The 22,576-nt window shown below is 42.2% G+C and overlaps 1 protein-coding gene across 15 annotated transcripts in view; it reads right to left on the reverse strand.

The window, feature by feature from the left end:
- Positions 1-22,576, reverse strand: part of NRXN3 (neurexin 3) — a 1,462,974-nt gene that overhangs the window by 1,294,151 nt on the left and 146,247 nt on the right. The gene's annotated exons all lie outside the window — the stretch shown is intronic.

The raw sequence follows: 22,576 nt of genomic DNA on the forward strand, positions 1-22,576 counted from the left end.
TAGGTTCACCTAGGGAGTTTTTGATATACACTAATGCTAGGCCTCATGCCCAGAGATTATTATTTAATTGATCTGGGGTAGGAGCTGGGCACTATTGTTTGTTTGTTTTGTTTTGTTTTAATACCCAAGTGATTCTAATGTTCAAAAAGGCTTGAAAACCAGTTCTTTACAACTTTAACAGTCTTATTCCTTCTCTAGCTTTTGAAGGCTTTCTTGTTGGCTATTCTAAAACTAACTCAATACTACCAAACCAGGAGTCAGTTCATGGATGACAATAATTCAGTGAATCCTGGCTGGCTGATGAGCCCTGGCGAAGAACCCCTGGTGTGATAAACAATTATTTATTGCTGATGGGAGCATGGCATGAACCTCAGGTGGACTGCGACACCTGAAAAGAAAAAAATTGCTGTGGACTATTCAAAGTAAGGGGGACAAGACAACTTTCCCAGTCCCAACACCAAGAGCAATTTACCACATGGAAAGCTATGAAAGATGTTAACTCATTGGGTTTGGATTTCCTCTGTTGATCATTTTAAGCTTCATTTTGGGAGGAAATAAAATTTAAATATAAATTTAAACAGTCATACATTTGTAGCCTAAAAACTAACTTTTGTTGGGCCCTTGACATATGCAGGCACAATTATAAGTGCCTTACTTGTATTACATCTAAGTTTCTCCACAACCCTTTGAGACATTTTTAATTATAATTCCAATTGCAGAGGTAAAGACACTGAGACACCCAAGATCACACAGATAGTAAGTGACAGACCTGGAATTCCAATTTAGGTAAAGTGGCTCCAGAACCCATGTTCTTAATCATTCATCTCAACCACCATAGAGCACTGTGTAATTTAGACCCAAAGGGAGTAACTGAAATTAAAATCTAAAGGTGCCACATTAAGTTTTACAAGAGCTGAGATGCAGTTTCTTCAGTAAACATCTATAAAGTATTAGTATCGAATTAGCATGCATAGAACTCACTGGAAGGGATTTTTTAGGACAAATGCTGAACCCTCTTCCCTAAAGATTTTGATGTGGTAGTCTGAGTGGAGCCCATGAACTTTCATTGAACAAAGTAGAGGCATCTGTTTTTTATACTGCTAAGTCCACCAGAGAAGTTTGGGATAAACCAATTTTAAACCAAGGGAGAGAATCAACAGTCTTGCAGACAGTCCTTTTGGGAAGCTTGAGTGGCAGATATGGTTGTGAGGTCAGTCATGGAGCCAGTGAGTGGCAGCTCCTCTTCCCAAATGCTTCTTGGTGAGTTGTAGTACTTTGGGGAAAGTTATTTTTAGGAGAGGGGAAAGTGCCAGAAGAAAAAGAGAATTAAAAATTCAAGAAAGACCAGGGGAAAATGATGATGGAACAAGATTCTGGGAAAGGCTGAGGGTTCACAGCAACTGCAGTGAGTCCACCTGCCAAAGCCTCTATGGCAGGAGAGGTCTCTCAAAAAGAGGCTCATTCGGAGCCTCCTGGCACTGTGTTTATTAGTCCAAGCATGCACTTCCCAACCACTAGTGGGTAGCAAGGTTAATGACTATCTTAGAAACAGGTTTTCAAAGTCCCATGAAAAGAAAAAAAGAACCATAGGGAACAACATGACCACGGTATGGCCAAACCCTCCTGAGTACTAGAGCTATGCTTGATTGACAAGTTGTTCCTAGTAGGAACATCACTGATGCCTGTCAAACTTCCTTTTAAGTGGATTGCTACTCTAGTCCAGGGGCTCTCAACTCCAGCTGCAGACTGGCTACAAATTTATGGGACTGGACACACAAAGTGAAAATGTGGAACTTTCTGTACAAAAATGATTAAGAATTTCTAGATGGTGCCTGAGTAATGGAGACCATACTAAATTCCTTTAAGGACTCTGCCTGAGTTTTATTGGCTCTACCAGATAATTTCTTCTAGGGTCTGGGCACTGGCCCAGAACTCATCCACCTTTCTGAATAATGTATGAAACAAGGTCCTTCCAAGCAACTTTGAGCTTTGGACAGAATGCTCTGTTAAAGCAGGAGAATCTGACCCTCACCAAATCCAAAGCTTGAGATTTATCCCAAGAGACAGGATCAAATAAGGATGATCATTCAAGCAGCACAGCTGGGCAGTTCCTGGCCAGCTGTGCAGTTACCCAAGAGTTCTTAGCAATGAACCCAGCTTTCCACAGGAATCTACAACCTAAAATTTATTAGGGGAACCGATTCCTTCATAGTAGTTCTTTAGACCAGCAATACAGAGTGAGAAGAGTTACAAAGACCTCCCTGCCCCCCTGCGCTCCCCCACTCCCCCTCCCTGCCAAGTAGTGGCCCCTCAGAATTACAGCCAGCGCTAAGGTCTTTCATTCTGACCTTATCAGCAGCAGAGTGACAGTGAATGTGACAGTGAATGCTTTGGAAGTAGAAGTCATGGGTTAGAATGCTAGATCCATCCCTTTGTAGCTGTGTGACCTTTCAATGCCTCAGTTTCCTCACCAGAATGGATCTAATGAATTACCATAAAACTGCTATGAATATTCAATAAGATAATGCATGTATTAGGTTTAGTTTAGAAGAGAGCTTAATGCACAGTAAGCACTCAGTAAACATTATCTTAGCTACTATCATTATTACCACCATCACCACAACAATCCACAAAACACACGAGTTACTTCTCTCCCACTTAGGAAAAAAAAAAAAAAAGTGAATGGCTCCAGGTTCCACCAGCCAGTAAAAGTAGAGCTAGGATTGGAACCCATCTTTTCCATCTTATGTTCTCAGCTTCTTCATCTCACCTAACTCAAGAACTGAGCAGAGACCCCATCTACAGCTTTCTGGTGTGACATTCAGCAAACTCACAGTGTGTGGATTAATGGAGGTAATTAAGTAAAAAAGGGACAAGCTGTCTATCTCATCATAAGCACTCAGTCCATGTTAGCTATTGATATTTTTGAAGTTATTATATTATTGATGAACTACCAGGAAAATTCATGTAAACTGATATAGCCACAATGTTGGAGATTTACTTGAAAGGCTAGCTATCTTAAGAAATCTAATACCCAATTCTTCAGTAAAAACAGAATACAGAATTCTCCCTGCTAATATGATCAAAATCACCCACTTAAATTATCCCATGCATATTTGTTGAGAGCCTCTTGTATTGGCTAGGCTTGAAATAATAGAAGCCATACTTCCAAGCTATCCAAACAAGGGACATGGCAAAGATGTAATTTTAGAAAAGAAATCCAACTTCAAAAACCTGCAGTCCTATAGCTAGAGACTGGCCAGTATGAAAGTGAAGCCTTCAAGAAAATGAGATTATGGCCTTCATGTCTTTTTTAGGCCCTCCTCTTCAAAAGAAATTTTATACCACAATGCCAAACCCAACTCACTGTTTATTATTGATACTCATAGTAACATCATGCTTGGCATCTCCTGCCAGCTCATAGGCAGCCCTGAGGAATTGAGACCATTTAGAAAAAAATGTCCCACCCAGGCTGGTGTGGCTCAGTTGGATGAGCACTGTCTCATACACCAAGAGGTCACTGGTTCAATTCTGAGTCAGGGCACATGCCTGAGTTTCAGGCTCTCTCCCCAGTAGAAAGTGTACAGGAGGCAGCTGATCAGTGTTTCTTTCTCTCTTTCTCTCCCACTCCCTTCCTCTATCTCTAAAATCAATTTTTAAATGTTTTAAAAAGAAAGGAAGGAGGGAAAGGCGAGAAGGAAGGAGGAAGAAAAAACTTTCTGACCAATCAGATAGCATTAAGTCACTGGATTTATTTTTCCACCCAAGCAAGTGTCTCTTCTAGAAAGAAACCTGCCCTATGGCACCAATTTCCATCTTTTGCTGAGTAGTCCAGGGAGAAAAATAATTTTTTTAAAAAACAACAATGAAGCCATACAATTAAACTGGAACATAATGAAAGCCACAAATACATAATTACCATGTTCCACTTGGTACAATACACTCCAGAGTTGCCAAAAACTGCCCACTCTGATAGTAGTTGCCCTGATGCGGGCCTTGGGCTCTGCAGCTGCATCTCAATGAGCCCTAAGTCACTGCCTGGAATGGTTGCCCTGGTAACATGATTCTGGCTGAGAGGGACATTGATTACCCCTGGGAATGAGTTTCCACTTGGAGGGAGAGTGGGTAAATGCAAAAGCAGAGAAGTTGGAAGAGAGGAAGGGTCCAGAGGCATGGGAGTCACTAAAGACCTGAGAGGGTCCCAAGCTTCCTCTTTCTGAGATTGAGGAAAAGAACATGTAAATGTGGTGCCTTGAGGACCTCGAATACAGGCACTGAATTAAAAAATCCCATCCACTCCTGACTCAAAAGTGTTCCTTGTCAGGAGAATGGGACTGATTGTCAAGAGATTTGAATTTTAGTCTCACCTCTCTTATAAATTCACAGGGTGATCCTGGATAAATCATACCTAGGTAAAATTAAGAGAGTTAGGATGATGTTTCACTAAGGCATAAAAGCTAAGACCATTGGAGAAGAAAGAGGACCAAGTGAGAGAGAATGTCTGTGTTGACAACCGTCCTTTCCCTTAGCACTCATATTTTTAAATTCTCCTCTCCTGTTTTAAGTATACTCACCAGGATTAAGTTCAGATATCTATTGCCTGTTCCCATGGTTGTCTTTAGGAGAAAGGTGAGCACCAGATTTGGCCAACTTCTACCACAAATGGAACAAATCTGGGTGCTACATGGGGATGAAGTTATTCCATGGTTTCCCAGGACTGTGAGCAACTGGAGGAGATAACCTTGCCAGCCCCTTTTCTGTTATGATGGTGTGATTCTCTGAATGGCTCAACCCTTCTCACCAACCATGCATTAACAATGGATAAACGATTGATTTGAGGGATGTCAGAAAAGAACCAAAGGAAAAGCATTCCAGGCAGAGGGAACAGCATCTATAAAAGCTCTGTGGCTGAAAGAAGTGGTTTCATAGAAAGCCTGAAAAAAAAATGCCAATGTAGAGAAGAGACCTGAAAACAAGGGGAAATATATTGAGGGATGGGGGTTGGTGAGCAGTGAGATAAGCTGGATCTGGATCATGCAAGCTTTGTTAGTGGCCATGTTTGTGGTTTTATCTTAATTCTAAGAGTTTTGGAGGCTATTAGAGGAGAAAAGTGGAAGTAGTGAGACAAGATTTTAATTTTGAAAATATTAAGAACATGAGGAAGGCAATTAGGAGGCTACTGTCATGATCCAAGCAAGAGATGGTGGATCTTTTCAAAAGCGAAGAAGCATTCCTATGTGAGTGGTGGTCACAGCCCTTCTTACTGCTTCCCCTGCTTCGGGTAAGGTCTCCCTAGTTTATCTCCTTCACTTTGTTCAGCATCATCCCTGGGACTTACGTGCTAACTGTTAATGTTTCATCATGGACAGTGGACTCCCTCAGTAGCGCCACCTCTGTCCTCTTACTTTACACTAACAACTTCTTCAATTAAAACTCCAACCTCTGCAGAGAATGGTAGTCCTTGTTGCCTCAGAAAGCATGTAAACCTTGTCATAGTTGGCTAAATTTTTATCTCAAAACAATCACTTGCAATATAGGGACTGTTCAGCAAACACATCTTTTAGACACGGGGAAACTTAAAAACAAATAAAACAAAAAGTCCTTCCTTTTTACCACCAGATGCCAAAGGACAGTGTGAGGTGTGCTAGAAACAGGGAAACCTGGTCTTAGAAAACTCTTCGTGTGTTCAAAAGCACTCCAACAGCTGAGGACCAATTCCTTTAAAAACTGTCCTGTGATCACTTGAGACTGTATATGTCTTTTTTTTTTTTTTTCTTTTTTTTTTTTTTAATTTATTTTTTTTTTACATATTTTAATGATTTTTTTTGCCCCCCTCCCTCCCTCCCCCATAGCCCCTCCCTCCCCATAGTTTTATGTCCATTGGTTGTACTTATATGCATGTATACAAGTCCTTCGGTTGATCTATTATCTCCCCCAGATCCTCCTCCCCTCCCCGCTGTAATTTGACAATCTGCTTGTTGCTTTACTGTCTCTATATCTATCTTTTGGTTCATCAGTTTATAATGCTCTTTATTATCCACAAATGAGTGAGGTCATGTGGTGTTTCTCTTTCATTGATTGGCTTATTTCACTCAGCATGATGTTCTCCAATTCCATCCAGGTTGCTGCAAATGATGAGAATTCCTTCTTCTTTATGGCAGCATAGTATTCCATTGTGTAGATGTACCATAGTTTTTGGATCCAATCATCTGCTGACGGGCACCTAGGCTGTTTCCAAATTCTGGCTATTGTAGATTGTGCTGCTATGAACATAGGGGTGCATATATCCTTTCTGATTGGTGTTTCTAGTTTCTTGGGATATATTCCTAGGAGTGGGATTACTGGGTCAAATGGGAGTTCCATTTTCAGTTTTTTGAGGAAACTCCACACTGTTCTCCACAGTGGTTGCACCAGTCTGCATTCCCACCAGCAGTGCACGAGGGTTCCTTTTTCTCCGCAACCTCGCCAACACTTGTCGTTTGTCGATTTGTTGATGTTGGCCATTCTGACAGGTGTGAGATGGTACCGCATTGTTGTTTTGATTTGCATCTCTCGTATAATTAGTGACTTTGAGCATGTTTTCATGTGCCTTTTGGCCTTCCTTCTGTCTTCTTTTGAAAATATTCTATTTAGGTCCCTTGCCCATTTCTTAATTGGATCATTCATCTTCCTTTTATTTAGTTGTATCAGCTGTCTGTAGATGTTAGAGATTAAACCTTTATCAGTGGTGTTATTTGCAAATATGTTCTCCCACACCGTGGGCTTTCTTGTTGTTTTGTTGATGGTTTCTTTTGCTGTAAAAAAGCTTTTTATTTTGATGTAGTCCCATTTGTTTATTTTCTCTTTAGCTTCCATTGCCGAGACTGTATATGTCTTGACTGAGTTCTCAGCCCCCAGCTGGGTGGGGGACCAAAAGAGGCATATAAAACTCCCCTACTTCTCAATGTGGGTGATTTGGTTTCAACAGATTATGTTCAGGGTGGGAGAGGCTGGGGAAACCATCTGGGCTTCGGATGAAAAGAAATGGGAAGGGAAGTGTGGTAACCACCCATGTTTTAATATTTCTCCCACTGAGAGGCAGGGTCTATGTTCCCTGCCCTTTACTCTGGACTTTGTGGCCACTTTGACCAATAGAACAGTGGGACATAGTGGCTTCCCTTTTGGGAAATATAGATATAATTAAGTTCAATGATTATTCTTATATCAAATGATGCTTCCCATTTCAGATTTTTCTAGACTTTGTTTATAACTATTATATGGCATCTGTTGAAATAAAAGAAGCTAAAGCTATAGTGTGAATAGTCTCTAAGAAGTTAATGTCAATCAGAAATGAAGCTGGAAGACTTTCCAAATAATAGTGTAGGTCAATGGCAGTAAAAAGACTTTAGGTTTTAAGGTCTGTTTTACAAATGACCTTTTTAAGGAATGCAACAATAGACTGAATGCCTCTGGGAGTCTCTAAATGCTTTTTTGTATGAGAAACCAGAAGTTCAAGATTGTTGCAGGTTTATTTTATCCCCTCTGAATTTCAATCTGTACCTCCCCTAGGGCCCATCTCATAAGATATAGAAATTGCCTGTTTCCAGGTACAAATGTCTTTAGAAATGCAACCTCTCTCTTAATCTCACAGCCCAGACTCCTCCATGCTCTCAAGGCCACTAGAGGAAAGGACACACATAAAAAGAGTTTTGCAAATTTATTTTCCTCCCATTTTTTTTCTCTCTAGTCCAGAAGAGCAGCAGAGTGAAAAGTGGACCCCCGTGGGAGCCCAGCAACTACATTCCCACGCCTTACCTGCCTTCCCCTCACACTATAACTTGGCCTAGTGCCACCTCAGGTTCCTCATCTACAGACACAATAAACAGAATGGATAAGACCACTTGGCAGGTCCTTCTACTCCTAAGGATTTAGAACTTTATACTTTTGACAGAAAGTGAGATCTGTCCTCCTGGTCGTGGGGGGGTGGGGGGTGGTGTTAGAGAGCAACCAAAGGACTTGTATGTATGCATATAAGCCTAACCAATGGACACAGACACTGGGATGGTAGGGGCTTGCCCAGGGTGGGAATGGCTTGCGTGGATGGGGCGGGATTGCTTGCGTGGGTGGGGCGGGATTGTGGGGGTGTCAATCGTGGAAAAAGGAGACATATGTAAAACTTTAGACAATATTTTTTAAAAAAGAAAAAAAAAAGAGAGAGTTATTTCCTTGCTGGTGAGGCTAGATGGTTGAGGGTCAACCTATGAATCTGGAAGTCACAGTTTGATTCCCAGTTAGGGCACATGTCTGGATTGTGGGCTAGATCTCCATCAGGGAGCATGCAGGATGCAGTGAATCTATGATTATCTCTCATTATTGAAGTTTTATTCCCCTCTCCTCCCTTCCTCTCTCTGAAATCAATAAAAACATATTTAAGAAAAAATATTCTTTACGCATACGCACATGCATATACATATGTATTTTATATCTTATATACATTTTGCATGTATGCATGTATATTCAGAGAAAATTGATATTTAGAATATATAAAGAACAAATCAATTTAAGGGTTTCATCTCCAAAAGAAGATGAGCAAAGGGTTTAAACAAGTAGTCCCCAGAAAAGGAAACCTTCAGGCCAATAGACATGAAAAGTGACTCAATCTTTCTGGTAACCAAAGAAACACAAAGAAAAATCATGAGTAGCAAAAGTTTACAAGGCCCAAAAGCAAGTGCTGGAGAGGACATGGATAAACAGACTGTCCACTGTTGGGATGAGTTTCAAGTGGTATAATCACACTGCATAGGCTACAACATGTACTAAATTTAAAAATTTCTTAAAACCAGTAATCCTACTTCTATTATATATCCTAGAGAGACCCTCATATATGTGCATAGAAGTCTGACAAATGTTCCCAATAGCTGAATTGTTTGTGAAAGCTAATAAAGGTAAAAACCCTAAATGTCTACCAATAAGGGAATAGATAACATATACTCATTCATATGATAGAATATAGCATATAGCATATTATATGATAGAATACTATGCAGCAGACAAAATGGGTAAACTATAGTTATGTATCAACATAAAACAATTTGCAAAAAAACCGTGGTAACTATTTCCATAAATACTGCATTATGTTTAGGAACACTTAAATATGAGACAACGTAGAAAAGCCCAGACTATATAATGCATTCTTAACAAGGTTTCCTGTTGGCAATGGTTTAGTGGATGGAACTAAACAGAGAAACTTTATCTGTATTTTTTAAATTTTTATAATAAAAAAAATAAATCTGAAGCAACTATGACAAAATATAAATATTAGTCCATTCTGGCTAATTGGAACACAGGTGTTTATAACATTATTTCCCAGATTTTTCTATTTTAATTTGTTTACAACTAAGGAAAGAAAATCAAATAGTGTTCTCACATTAAATGTAAACCATCATACCCTAAATATGTCTCCATTCTGTCCCTTCCATCTCCCTGCCTCAGCACAGACTCTCATCTCTTCCCAAACAGGCCATTATTGATCTCCCGCCTCCAGGCTTCACTTCTAAGTGTTATCTGGATGATTTTTCTGGAATATAAATCCTAAAATATTGTAAAACAAGATGAAAATCTAACTGTCGCTATAAACCCTTTGCCTGCAGAATTAAAACCAGAGCTTCTTTGCAGGGTATTGTACCCTATAACCCAGCCTCTGCTTCCTTCTCTGATCCCAAATGTCATAACTCCTGGCCCTTACCCACACATATGCCCTGTGCTCTGGCCACACTGCTGTCCCAGAGCCCCAACTGCTACATGCCTTTGCGCAGCATCCACCCCCACACTGATCTTTCTGCTCAAATTAGGGTTTTCTCTTCAACACTGGGCTCAGCCATCACTCTTGCCTGCATTCTGGGCTCTTTCCCTGCCTGCCAGAGAGCCCTGTTCCAACCATGTCAGCAGTTAGCACACCACATGCCTACCATCCTCTCCCCAAGAAGACTGCAAGTTTCCAGACTGCAGGAACCAAGATTCTGTAATTAGCACTCAATCCATTTCATCAAATTAATAAAATATAATACACAGGCATAAAAGAATCGCCCCTGAGCACAGTCTCATCCTAAGAGTTGTTTTGTTCATTCATTCAACAATGACTAGGAATAACACTAATAACAATAGTCCTCCTTTGATGAGTGTTTATAATGCACTTGCTTGGTCTTGAGGGGGAATGCAAAATAAGGCCTGGACATAAGCTTTGTCTTCAAGGAGCTTCCAGTCTTGCTGGAGAAATACGAGGTAATGTGATGCTTAGACTCTTATAACTAGTTAGTATGTGACTGAAAACTCGAGTAATGTGCAATTCCAGCTTTCCCTTAAAACATTTAGATTAGTTACTATAAATGAATAAGATAAGAAATTTGGGAAAGGAGAGAAATGAGGGATGAGAAAGAAAAGTACCAAAGCTCATCCCAAATTCTCCAACTCACTGCCCTGATGGGAGTAGACATGAAAGGCAGAAGAAGGCCCAAATCAGGTTAGGGTCCCCATGGTGCCTGCCTGTCAGAGCCATGAAACCCCAGAATTAATAATTTAGGGATAAAGGGGGCTGGCACTGGCTGGCAACTTGGCTAGACAGCCCCAATGTTTCCCCTATACCAGGACTCTGCTGTTAAAATCAATATTCGTTAGCAGACGGAATGAGCTCGTTTCATGCATGTTCTAATTAGACAATGGAGATTATTGCAAAACACCTGCAATGTTTGTAATCGTTAAAATAATGAGAATCAATATTAGCTTCCGAAGGCACCATATGGTAAATGCTCATTCCAGGCATGTGGTCCCTGATAGGCTCTCAGTGCTTCAAAACTGATCATTAACATTTTTTAATTTGCACGACGTTGCTCTGGTTAATGAATTGGCTGCCTGTGTGCCCTCTGCACAATGACCGCCTCTAAGTGATCATTTAATTGTAACACAGCCTCTGTGCCCACTGGAGCACTTGGGGTCTGCCATAGAGGACACGTTCAAGTCAAACAGTGCATGTAAATGTCTAACCATCACCGGACACTTCTCAGGTATCTAAACCACCAAGCCCCTAAAGTGGTTCTCAAGTCACTCAGGGACTTGTGAAGCACAGAATGGTGGGTCCCACTCAGAGTTTCAGATTCAACAGATCAGATGTAGGGAACAGCAATTCATAGGTTGCAGACACCCTTGGCCTGGGCACCACCCTTTGAGAAGCACTGCCCTACAGGATGGCATCCAGCCCCACTCCTAGAAAACACCAAGAGTGAAAATTGAGGAAAAGACTGACTTCTCCCACATTCTCTGAGCAAACCCCCAGGCCACACATAGTGGATGGGCAGAGGGCTTCATACCCTGTTTCCCCGAAAATAAGACAGTGTCTTATATTAATTTTTGCTCCCAAAGATGTGCTAGGTCTTATTTTCAGGGGATGTCTTATTTTTCCATGAAGAAAAATACGGTACACATTTATTGTTAAATGAAAATAAAGGAAATTTATTACCTGTATACAGTATGGTAGTACGGTAGTTGTCAACACAAACCAGACAAACTGTGAATCCTACAGAATCAAGAATTTACTCATTTATTCAATGACAATCATGTCATCATCGTCTGGAACATCATCATACCAATCCAATTTCTGAATTTCCTGGTGAATTTCTTGTGACTCCATTTCTTTCAGAATCAGTGGACCAAATCTCTCATGTTTAGCCTCAGGGGCGGGGGGAGGCTTAATTTTGGGAAGATGCCTTATATTCACTCAGAAGGAAACCTGTAAGTGGGTCTTATTTTCGGAGGATGTCTTATTTTCAGGGAAACACGGTAGATCACATGGTGAGTCAGTTCTGTGCTAGTCAGTTCCACATCTTGATGAATCCTCAACACCACTCCATGAAGGGGGTACTACCACCACTCGGATTAAAGAAGAAATTGAGGTGTAGGCTTGTGCAATGTCAACCAGGACAATACATGGAAGATTCAGATTCAAGCAGGGGTTGTGTGCCTCCAAGTTCCATGTTCTGTCCGTGACAGGGCACTGTCCAAAGGACCAGATAGTGTGTGCCATGTCATTCCTCACCCAAGGCCCTGTTCTCACTCACCCTCAGGGCTCTCCTGACCACTCTGTGATGCAAGGCAGGAAGCTCCTTTCGCTAAGAACAGATAATGCAGATTTCCAGATCCCAGGCCATACTGGCCCGCCTCTCTCTGTAGTTGGTCATAAACACTTCCTTTGCCATAAATGGAGCACACCAGCCCTTCAATTGTGTTGCTTCCATGATGCTTCTCAACTTTAATTGTGCTCAGAAATCACCTGGGGATCTTGTGAAACTGTAGTCTCTGAACCCTGGGTCTAAGTTGGGCCAAAGTGGCATTTCCAAGTAACACTGATGCTGAGTAGCTCTGTACCAGTATAAACACAGAGGACCTGATATGATGGAAAACAGGATTTTGTGATGGAAAACAAGTAGGTCCCAAGCATTTCCTATGTGTTTTTCCCACAGCAATTTGCTTAACTTTCAGAACCTCAGTTTTTACCTCTAACATACAGATAGCCTGGCAGGCATGGCTCAGTGGTTGAGCATCAACCTATGAACCAGAAGGTCACTCACTGTTCGGTTCCTGGTCAAGAAACATGCTTGGGTTGCAGGCTTGATCACCAGTGTGGGGCATGCAGGAGGCAACCAATCAATGTTTGTCTCTTATCACTGATGTTTCTATCTCTTCCTCTCCCTTCCTCTCTAACAATCTATAACAATATTTTTTAAAATAAAGTACAGATAACACCTACACCATGAAATTCTGAGATAACAAATATATGAAAACCACTTCACCACCCTTTGCTATCTCCATTCTCTCGCTTCTTACCACCCAAACTCTAAACTGGGAAAGTCTGACATTTTTACCTCATTTAACAGTAAGGAAACAATGGGCTTCTGATAGACTAAATCCATAGCCATCATGTAACAGGTCTCAAATATAACCAAGGGCTCTTGATGTCAAGCTGCATGCTGTCACATAGACCGCAGGAACTGAGTCCTCAGCAGCTCCAGTTTGGGGGTGGAGGAAACACAGAAACAGTGTCACCATCTGACACAATCAGCAGACCCTGCTGGAGACCTAAAGACAAAATGAGTAGCTCCTACCCACCTTACCTTTTATTATCTTAAAATAGACATTGGGGGTGGGGCAGGCAGGGGCAGACATCACACAATAGCTGAGAAACTACTACCATAGTTATACATCCTCTGATCTGTTTGGAGTTCTATTCTCATCCAGGGAGTTACTTGGTGAAACTTCCCTGGGATAACCCACAGGGCACAGCCCCAGGCAGTGAGCCCAGAGAAATGTACAATATCAAAGGGAGGAAAACAGATAAAAGTCATAGGTAGGATTAACTTTGCTCACAGGCAGGTAAATTCACCCTGCTCCTGGAGCTCTTTTTCTCCTTACTTTGATGTTTTAAAATACATAAGACTGTTGTTGTTTTAAATCGTCTCCATAGAACATTGCCTGCCTCAGAAGCAGCAATCAGGGATTCTCCAGGCATCAGCATTTGTCAGCCAGCTTGTAATTCACGACAATTCTTAAACCTTTTCAGAATGCTGTGAGCATAACTTCAGGGGGCTTAATAAAACAGCTTTCTATTCCTCAACTTCCTTCCATTGATAACACATTCAAATTGTAATAGCCCACAGGGTGCACCCTGTATCACATTACTGCTCACGCCCCATGTACTCTCCCACACCATCCATCACCTCAGCTGTCAGCAAAGTCCTTTATTCAGCCCTGCACATAAAAATGGGACTGCTTCTCTCCTCACATTTTGTGGAAAAGCCCTTACCAACACCTCAAACTCCCTCCCACTCTGTCCCCTACCCACTTGGTGGCAAGCATGAAGTCTCAGGGCTACCTGCCCCAACAACCTGTCTCGTGGCGGGTGGGGTGGTCCAGGCAGAGTTTTCTGAGCATATATAGATGGTACAGTAGCAGCACAGGCTCTCCCAGGTCAGGCAGTGTTGAGTGGACCACAAATTTGAAAATCATCCCAGCTGTACTGTGAATTTTTGGGAAGCCACTAAAGCTGCCTGAGCTTGTTTGCTCACCTAGGACAGTGGTTGGCAAACTCATTAGTCAACAGAGCCAAATATCAATAGTACAACGATTGAAATTTCTTTTGAGAGCCAAATTTTTTTTAAACTTAAACTTCTTCTAATGCCACATCTTCAAAATAGATTCACCCAGGCCATGGTATTTTGTGGAAGAGCCACACTCTAGGGGCCAAAGAGCTGCATGGGGCTCGCAAACCATAGTTAGCTGACCACGGACCTAGGAAATGGGTCCTGACACCTGCCCGACATGCTTCGCAGGACCATTGCAAAGGTTGCAAGCAGTGAATGAGCTGACCTCTGAGGCTGACATTTCCCTCCAAATTTTCCCCCAATGGAAAGAGCAAGTTATCATAGGAGTGCTTGAGGTAGGCCTGGGATGAGGTGGAGGGGGGTGGTGAAGATGGGATCCATTTTCTGGGAGTCGATAAAAAGAATATTAGAATTCATTCAATTACAGTGTTGGGCAAATGGTTAGTTATCTGATTCTGGTGACCAGACTGGCAAAAACAGAGGTCCAGGCTGCAGCTGGGGAGCACCTAGTGGCCCTGGGGCCTTTTGGGCACTGGGACAATCATGTGTTAGACGATGTCCCCTTCGCCCACTGCCCCTGCTTCAGACCTCAGTGGACGTCTGCAGCACCAACGGCCTCTCCTCTCCTGAGCATCACTCATATGCTTCTGAATTTCAGAAGGATGGAGTCACAGCCTTCTCATAAAAAATACTGTGCCAACACACCCTCCCCCTTGTTAAAATTCTCAGCAACAAGTGGCAGCAGTAGGTTTGCCCAGCAGGTACCTCAATGTAACTGAGGAAAGGAAATCTCTGAGATTGCCAAGAGACCTCCCAGGTCCCCCATCATCCCGTAATGGGTTCCTCTTTATGACACGTGGGGGAAACCAGCTGGTTTCCGCATCCACTGAGGCAGAGAAGTGGCAATAAAAGAGAGGGGAGGAGTGGGACAGAGCAGTCTCTCTCTAATCCAATGGTTAAGCCTATGGCCTTCGCCTGAGCCCCTGGGAGCCGCTAGCCCTTAGAAAGAGGCAGGTGTAGGAAGATTTTTTTTCTGCAGCTGTTACCACTTAACACAAATCATGTATCCCATCTTCTTAGCAAGCGTAAAGTGTTTCCAGTCCCACCAATTACTTTCTCAAAATCCTAAGACTTAGCATCCTTGGGTAGGCCTCCCCTCGCACTTGATTGCCTTCCTCGTGCGATTTACATTAGCAGGGAGTCTGTTATTAACTTGATATTTTATCTGTGACACTGTGAGAAATATTGCTGCCATAAACCCAGGTGCCCTTAGTAAAAGCTGAACTACTGGGCTAAAGCTAATAAAGTGAGGGACAATGGAAGCAATTGGCTATGAATATCTAAGCAGATAAGAGGACAGCTGCCCCGGAGGCACACGACTCCCCATATCATGCTCCCCAGACACTGCCACTGGGCCCTGCACGCTAAACGCAGTGCTCTCTAGTCCAAGGGTCTCATTTGTTTACTCCTGAGAACTGGTGGATCCAGGCTTTCTAAAACATGCCCAGGTTGTTCATGCACCTTCAGAAAGTGAGGAAGCACGCACAAACACACACAGGCCTTCCCATACCATGTCCCCAGACACTGCCACAATTCCCTCATCTCCTGACTTACTGGGCCCTGTGCACTCAATTCAATGCTCTCCAGTCTAAGGGTTTCATTTGTTTACTCCTGAGAACAGGTGTGTCCAGGCTTTCTAAAACATGGCCCTGTTATTCGTACACCTTCAGAAAGCCAGGAAAGCCCAGGGCTGCTGGCTAAGGATTCAAATTCCACGCCCTGACTCCCTCCCAAAAGATTCTGAGATCCTGTATCTGTAACCAGCAACTCCAGAAAGTCCAAGGGGACCAGACTTGCCTGATATTGTTATTAGCCGGGATGCAGTAGGTAGGATGGCCAACCGGACCCTAACTCTGTACCATCCTTTCGTGAAGTGTAGACTTCAGGAGAGGCAGAACTGACTGGTCCCCCCATTGTGAAAGATTTGTTTTTCAAGGTCCTCAAGAGGCCTCAGGTCAAAGCAGCCACAAGAGAGTGGCAACTTCCACCATCCTGAAGGCTATGCTATCCTGGCTTTTAAGATTGGCCGTGCCTCATGTGCAGGAGGACGGCAGATGCTTCTCATTATATTAATGAGCATGTGTTGTCAATCAGTGGACTCATCCAAAGGAATTTTACTAAAGTCCGCATCTCTTCCGCTGGCCTTGACTATCTATTAAAGAAACTTCGTCATGCAAGAGAATCTTAAATGTAGTAGCTAGAGGTAAATGCTGACTGGTATACATGGCACGTTGATTGAGAGACTCCAATATGCTCAGAGGTAGGAAGTTGGGTGTGGTTCCCAGGATAATCCTCCATCACCAGCTGCTCTAGTTATGGATAATGAAAAGAATACAAAACTGACAAGCATTGAACTGTGCAGCATGGTTCCACATTTTTAGCAAGGGCTTCTCTGCCCAGGGATGAGGCTGGGAAAAGAGAGGGGTGAGATCCATGTGATGGATGGCAAGCCTGCCCAAAGAGATGTGTAATGCTGTGGTTTACAACCCTGGCTACGTAGTGGAGTCATCATGAATTAAAAAGTAATAGTAACCACCAACCCTAGAGATCCCTGCTCTGTGATCTGGGGTGGGCCCAGGCACAGGTATTTTTTTAGGGTTCCTGAGGTGATTCTAATGTGCAGCTGGAGTAAAGCAGCACTGCCTCCTAGAACTTTCAGGGAGTTTAAAGCCATGTTTAATCTTCACTACAATCCAACCTCATGAGAAGCTTTAAAATATATTGATGCTGGGATCTCATGCCCAAAGACTCATAATAATTGGTCTGGGGACTTTTAAAATCTCCCCAGGAGATTGCAATGTGCAGCCAAGGTGGAGAATGGCTGGCCGTTTAATGCCACGGGCTGCCTGTCCTTTGTCTCTGATTTTATCCAGTGATGGGAAGCACTGGAGATTGAGTAAGGAGACTGAATTAAGCCTTAGCTTTGCTAAAAACTTGCATGGCAACTCTGGCAAGTCATTAACACATTAAGCCTCAGCTTCCTCATGATTCCATCTCACGGAACTGATGCAAGAACTAATTCAAATCCCTTACAAGTCCTCTAAAAATAGTGACCCATGCTCAGCCAGTGTTGTTCAGTGGCAACCTGTGAAACAGGAGGTCATGGTTTGATTCCTGGTCAGGGCATATACCCAGATTTCAGGCTTGGTCCCCAGTGTTGGGTATGCAGGATGCAGCCAATCAATGATTTTTCTCTCATCATTGATGTTTCTATCTCACTCTCACTGTCCCTTCCTCTTTGAAATTAATAAAAACATATTTTAAAATAATAACAAATAAAATAAGATAAAACTAGTTAACTGCTATATACATATTGCTATACCCTTTTGTGGCCAAAAACAAGTTTCTACTCATGGGGAGATAATATGGACAGCAATGATGCTGTAATGTTTAAAATGCATTTTTCCACCAGACTCCAATTTGTCCTCACCCTAGATAGAACTGTCAGATTATGACGTCCCATATTAGAGAAAAGGAAACAGAGACTCAGAAAGTTCATGGGGTGGGGTCTATGAGAGCACCACCCATGTAGCAGAAGCAAACTTTGGCTTGGTCATGCTGATTTGAGACCCCACATTTGTTTTCCTTAGACCAATGCTTCTCAAACCATTCTGTTCAGAAAATTGTTGGGCCCCACCCCTGAGTGTCTGATTCAGTAGGTCTAAAATAGGACTCAAGAAATTTGGATTTCTATTAGTTCCTAGCTAAGGCTATTGGACCAGTGACACACATTGGGAACCACTGAACTACTCCAAACTTGCTTTAGTGGTAGAGAATTGCCCTACAGAATGAGACAAGTATGCCTTTGGCATAAAAATAATAATAATAAAAATAAAAAATAAAAAGGCTGAAATCTGTTTGGCTCGGTGGATAGAGTGTCAGCCTGCAGACTGAAGGGTCCCAGGTTCAATTATGGTCAAGGGTATGTACCTTGGTTGCAGGCACATCCCCTGTGGGGTGTATGCAGGAGGCAGCTGGTCTATGTTTCTAGCTCTCTATCCTTTTCACTTCCTCTCTGGAAAAAAAGAAAAAAATCAATAAAATATATTTTTTAAGGAGGGGGTGGAAATGCATAAAGAAATGGACAGCCAACCTCCCCCCCTTTTCTAAGTACATAAGGAAACAGGTTTAGTAAAGTAAAATTCCCTATAAAAAACATAATTGTCCCACCATACAGGGAAAGGGGTCCAGGTCAGTGTTCCTAGGAGAAAATATCAGGAAAGGCTTGATGCTATAGACCAGTGGTGGGCAAACTCATTGTCAACAGAGCCAAATATCAACAGTACAATTGAAATTTCTTTTGAGAGCCAAATGGTTTAACTTAAACTCCTTCTAATGCCACTTCTTCAAAATAGACTCACCAGACCGTGGTATTTTGTGGAAGAGCCACACTCAAGGGGCCAAAGAGCTGCATGTGGCTCACAAGCCGCAGTTTGCTGACCACAGCCATAGACTCAAGAATAATTAAGGGTCTACTAGTGGAGGGTTTGAATTCCAGTCTATTAGCCACATGACTTTGGACAAATCAACACAACTCTCTAAACCACACTTTAATTATCTGTAAAATTGAGAAAATACTAGTACTTGGTTTGTTAAAGTCTATGAGAGCATTCAATAGGATAATGAGTGTAAAATACCCAATTTACCTGGCATACATTAAGCACCAATAAATGTTCATTGTTACTTATAACCATTTTTGTCATTAGTACCACCATTCAAACCACAGTCACCATCAGCAAGTGCCAATCGAGAACCTAATTGTGTAGAGTACCATGGAAGATGGCCCTGAGAAGCATTCCTGAACTTGCATAAAAGGCAGTGCTTTATGCGTGTGACCTGTCACAGCACCTCCTAGCTCAAGTTGGAGTAAAATAAAACAGATATTCTTCTGAGACCCTCTAACTGTCTCTGAGTTCAGTGGAGCTATGTTGTGTTGTCACCAAATCATTATTGTGGGAATTGATTATCTGAGATGCTCACTGACTTTCTCCCTTACTCTCCTACCCTGCTTTGCCCAGAACTACTGGAGTTTTGGCACAGAAAGTTCCACATCCAGGTCATCTGTCCCTAATCTTGTGATTAGAACAGTTGATAAGCATCCTCTTTCACATACCTGAATACCCTTCAGTAAAATGAATATTTTAAGTATGGGCACAGGTAAGTGGACCCTGAAGGTAGAGAGCAAGGTAAGGACCAGCTGTCCCTACCCTAGTCAATAGTGTAATGAGTTACAGCCTCAACACTCCTGTTCCAGTGTCTTCTTTTCCTATTCCCATCTAAAGGGATCCTGAATACATTTATTCTATTTATTCTGGAATGTAAATGCTGTTTGTTAGCTTAAAAGGATCACTAGTTCTGGAAATTTGCATTTCAATAGGGAACCAAATCCCATGTTAGCTGAAGACAGGAAGTACCATAACTAAGATCTGAGGGAGATTTCCTCTTGAGGGTAATAATTCCTGAGTCCCTGAAATGGTAGACTTTTAGTCCAAGAGACACCAGCCTTCTTTTCCTTGAATGATGGATTCTCATTAGAAAAGAGGGCATATCAGAATCACCACTCTCAGGGGTCAGCAACTCATAGACTTCACTAGGCCAAATCCTATCCTACCCTGGACAATAGTAAATGAGTTAGAACCCAAACACCCCTGTTTTTGTTACGTATGGATTGTCTATAGCTGCTTTCCTGATACAACACCAGAGTTGAATCATTGCAGCAGAGACTATTTTAAACCTAAATTTGTATGCCATCTGCTTACTAGCTTTGAGACATTGGGCAAGATTGTAAATTTCTCTGAACTCACTTTTCTCATGTTAAAATGAGAAAATATCTGCTTCCCACATGACAATATATTTTAAAGATTGGGCACAGGGCCTGGAATGGGGTAAAGATTCAAAAATAATATCTCCCCTTCCCCTTCCATTTCTACAACTAGTGTGCCCCAAAGCTTAGTGAGATGAAAGACTCCCAATTAGTCTATTTGCCTTGGGCCAATCAGGCCATAATATTCCCTTTCCTTTGAGAGGCAGGATGGTCCAACACCCAAAGCAAAGAGTTCAAAGTCAGGAGCCCTAGTCCCTACTCTCAACCTAACCACTTCCCCTGCCTTGCACAAATTGCTCGACATTTCAAAAACAGAATTTCTTCTTCTCCAAAATATGGGAAATAAGAGGTCCCTTCAAGTGTTCAAATGTTGAAGTCCAAGATTTTAACCTAAAAGTAAGTCCCATTGACTGTATTTTCCTGAGCCTCAATTCTGCTTCCATTTCTTTTTAAATCTAATATATCCCTGAGTTTAGTAGTCCTCTCACTTCCACTTAGGCTTATTTTATCCATTTTTGGTGATACAACATGTTCCATGCCACCATGTGCCCTCTAAATCTGTCAATTCCACTCCTCTGCTGGCCATCAGTTGGCCCTGGGTGTGTGGCAAATACCAGGTCCATTGAAAAGGAATGTCCCCGTTTTCCCATCTGCAAACACAGGCCCAAGTAAGGGGATCCTAGTACCCCAAGGATTTGAGGAGGCTCTGTCAAATAGGAATGTCTGAGACAACAGAAATGCTCTGATTCTGTACTGTCCATTGCATTAGCCACTAGCTGCATGTGGCCATAGGCACTTGAAATGTGACTAGTGAGACTGGAAAACTGAAATTTAAATCGTACTTCATTTTAATTAATTGAAATATAAATAGTCACAGGTGGCTTGAGGCTACTGTACTAGATGGTGCCCCTTTAAGAGAAGTGTTACAGAAAAGTAACTTAAAGGGCAGAGCTGGTGGGAGTCTCACATAGGACTGCAGATGACATTTATTCTGCTGGGAATGATTGATTCTTTTTGGTGGCAGAAAGGTCCGGCTCACTCTTAACAATAACAACCTAATAATCACCAAGGGGAGGAGAGGAATATACAATACCTACCTGCACACTCTATCCACCCCTCAGGTATTCACCTATCCACCCACCTTCCCACTAAAGAGCTGACAAAGTGCCGGAGGACCATGGACAATGGGTGAAATTGAAGCTCTCCTACAAAAGTCTAAAAGAGTGAGAAAAATATTTTTAAAAACAGTCTTTTTCCTACCCAAGAGAGCCACTGCCCACCATTTGGCATCACCCATTTATTTTTGTCATTTCAAGTGGAGACTTGAAATTGCTAGAAGATAAGCCTTCAATAAGTATTTTCAACTCTAAGTTGAATTGTTTCATAGCAGGAATTCCATGGAGATATCGTGGTCTAGAAAACAGTAGTCTTAAGATAAGAGCCTATAGACGACCTGTTTCTGGATCGGGGTTTCATATGTAGCAGAGCAGCTCCCTCGCTGCGATCTATTGAAAGTCAGCCCTCGACACAAGGGTTTGAAAAAATGAAAAAACAAAACAAAAAGATGAGCGCCTACAAGGTCCCCTTTCCTAGTGTGTGTAAAACCTATTGGGTAGGCCAGCAAGAGTCCTGAGAAGGCTCCAATCATGTGCACACCATAAACTGGCCTCCTTCCCTTTTCCTTCATGGAGAGTGAGTCCATGGTTTGAACTCCTGGTTTTGCTCTGAGGATAAATGCCCATCGATCCTCAGGGAAAATGCCCACTGTTCTGTCTAGCCTTAGTAGGTTGCTTCAACAGGTGTTAGTGGAATCTGAATGTCCTCTTCTGAAAAAGGAGCCAAAACTGGTTTGGCTCAGTGGATAGAGCATCGGCCTATAGACTGAAGGGTCCCAGGTTCGATTCTGGTCAAGGGTATGTACCTTGGTTGCAGGCATATCCCCAGTAGGGGGTATGCAGGAGGCAGCTGGTCGATGTATCTCTCTCATCGATGTTTCTAGCTTTCTTTCCCTCTCTCTTCCTATCTGTAAAAATAAATCAATAAAATAAATTTTAAAAATAAAAAGGATATCATCTACAACAGGCAAGCTGGGTGTACATTTCACTCCAACAAGGACAAAGAAATAATGCTCCCTGATTCCTGTCTGTCCCCATTAGAGGTTCTGAATCAACAAATGTTTCCTTTCTCCTTCATCCAGGCAATGGTCTGTAAATGTTTTAAATTTCCCACCTTCTTAGGTCAAAGTTTTTAGACACACATTCTCAGTAAATCTAAACATATTTTATAAGTTATAACCATATAGTAAGTATATTCTAAAACACACACACCAATTTAAGACAAGATCAAAGATAAATAGAAGTTCTAACATGTTCTTCCTAACATCCCAGTGGATCATCTTGCAGAATAGGCCCTCCACTCTGAATACACCTGAATCCAACCAGGTCTGAGCCTCAGATAGGAGGAAAAAGCAGAAGTTAGCTATGGCTAGAGATTATGCCCAAATCTACTCTAGGGGGGATATGAGAACTGTCAAAGGCAGGAAAATATTACTAAAAAATAAGTG

Source organism: Pipistrellus kuhlii, unplaced genomic scaffold, assembly GCF_014108245.1.
Source record: "Pipistrellus kuhlii isolate mPipKuh1 unplaced genomic scaffold, mPipKuh1.p scaffold_m20_p_1, whole genome shotgun sequence".
Taxonomy (NCBI): Eukaryota; Metazoa; Chordata; class Mammalia; order Chiroptera; family Vespertilionidae; genus Pipistrellus; species Pipistrellus kuhlii.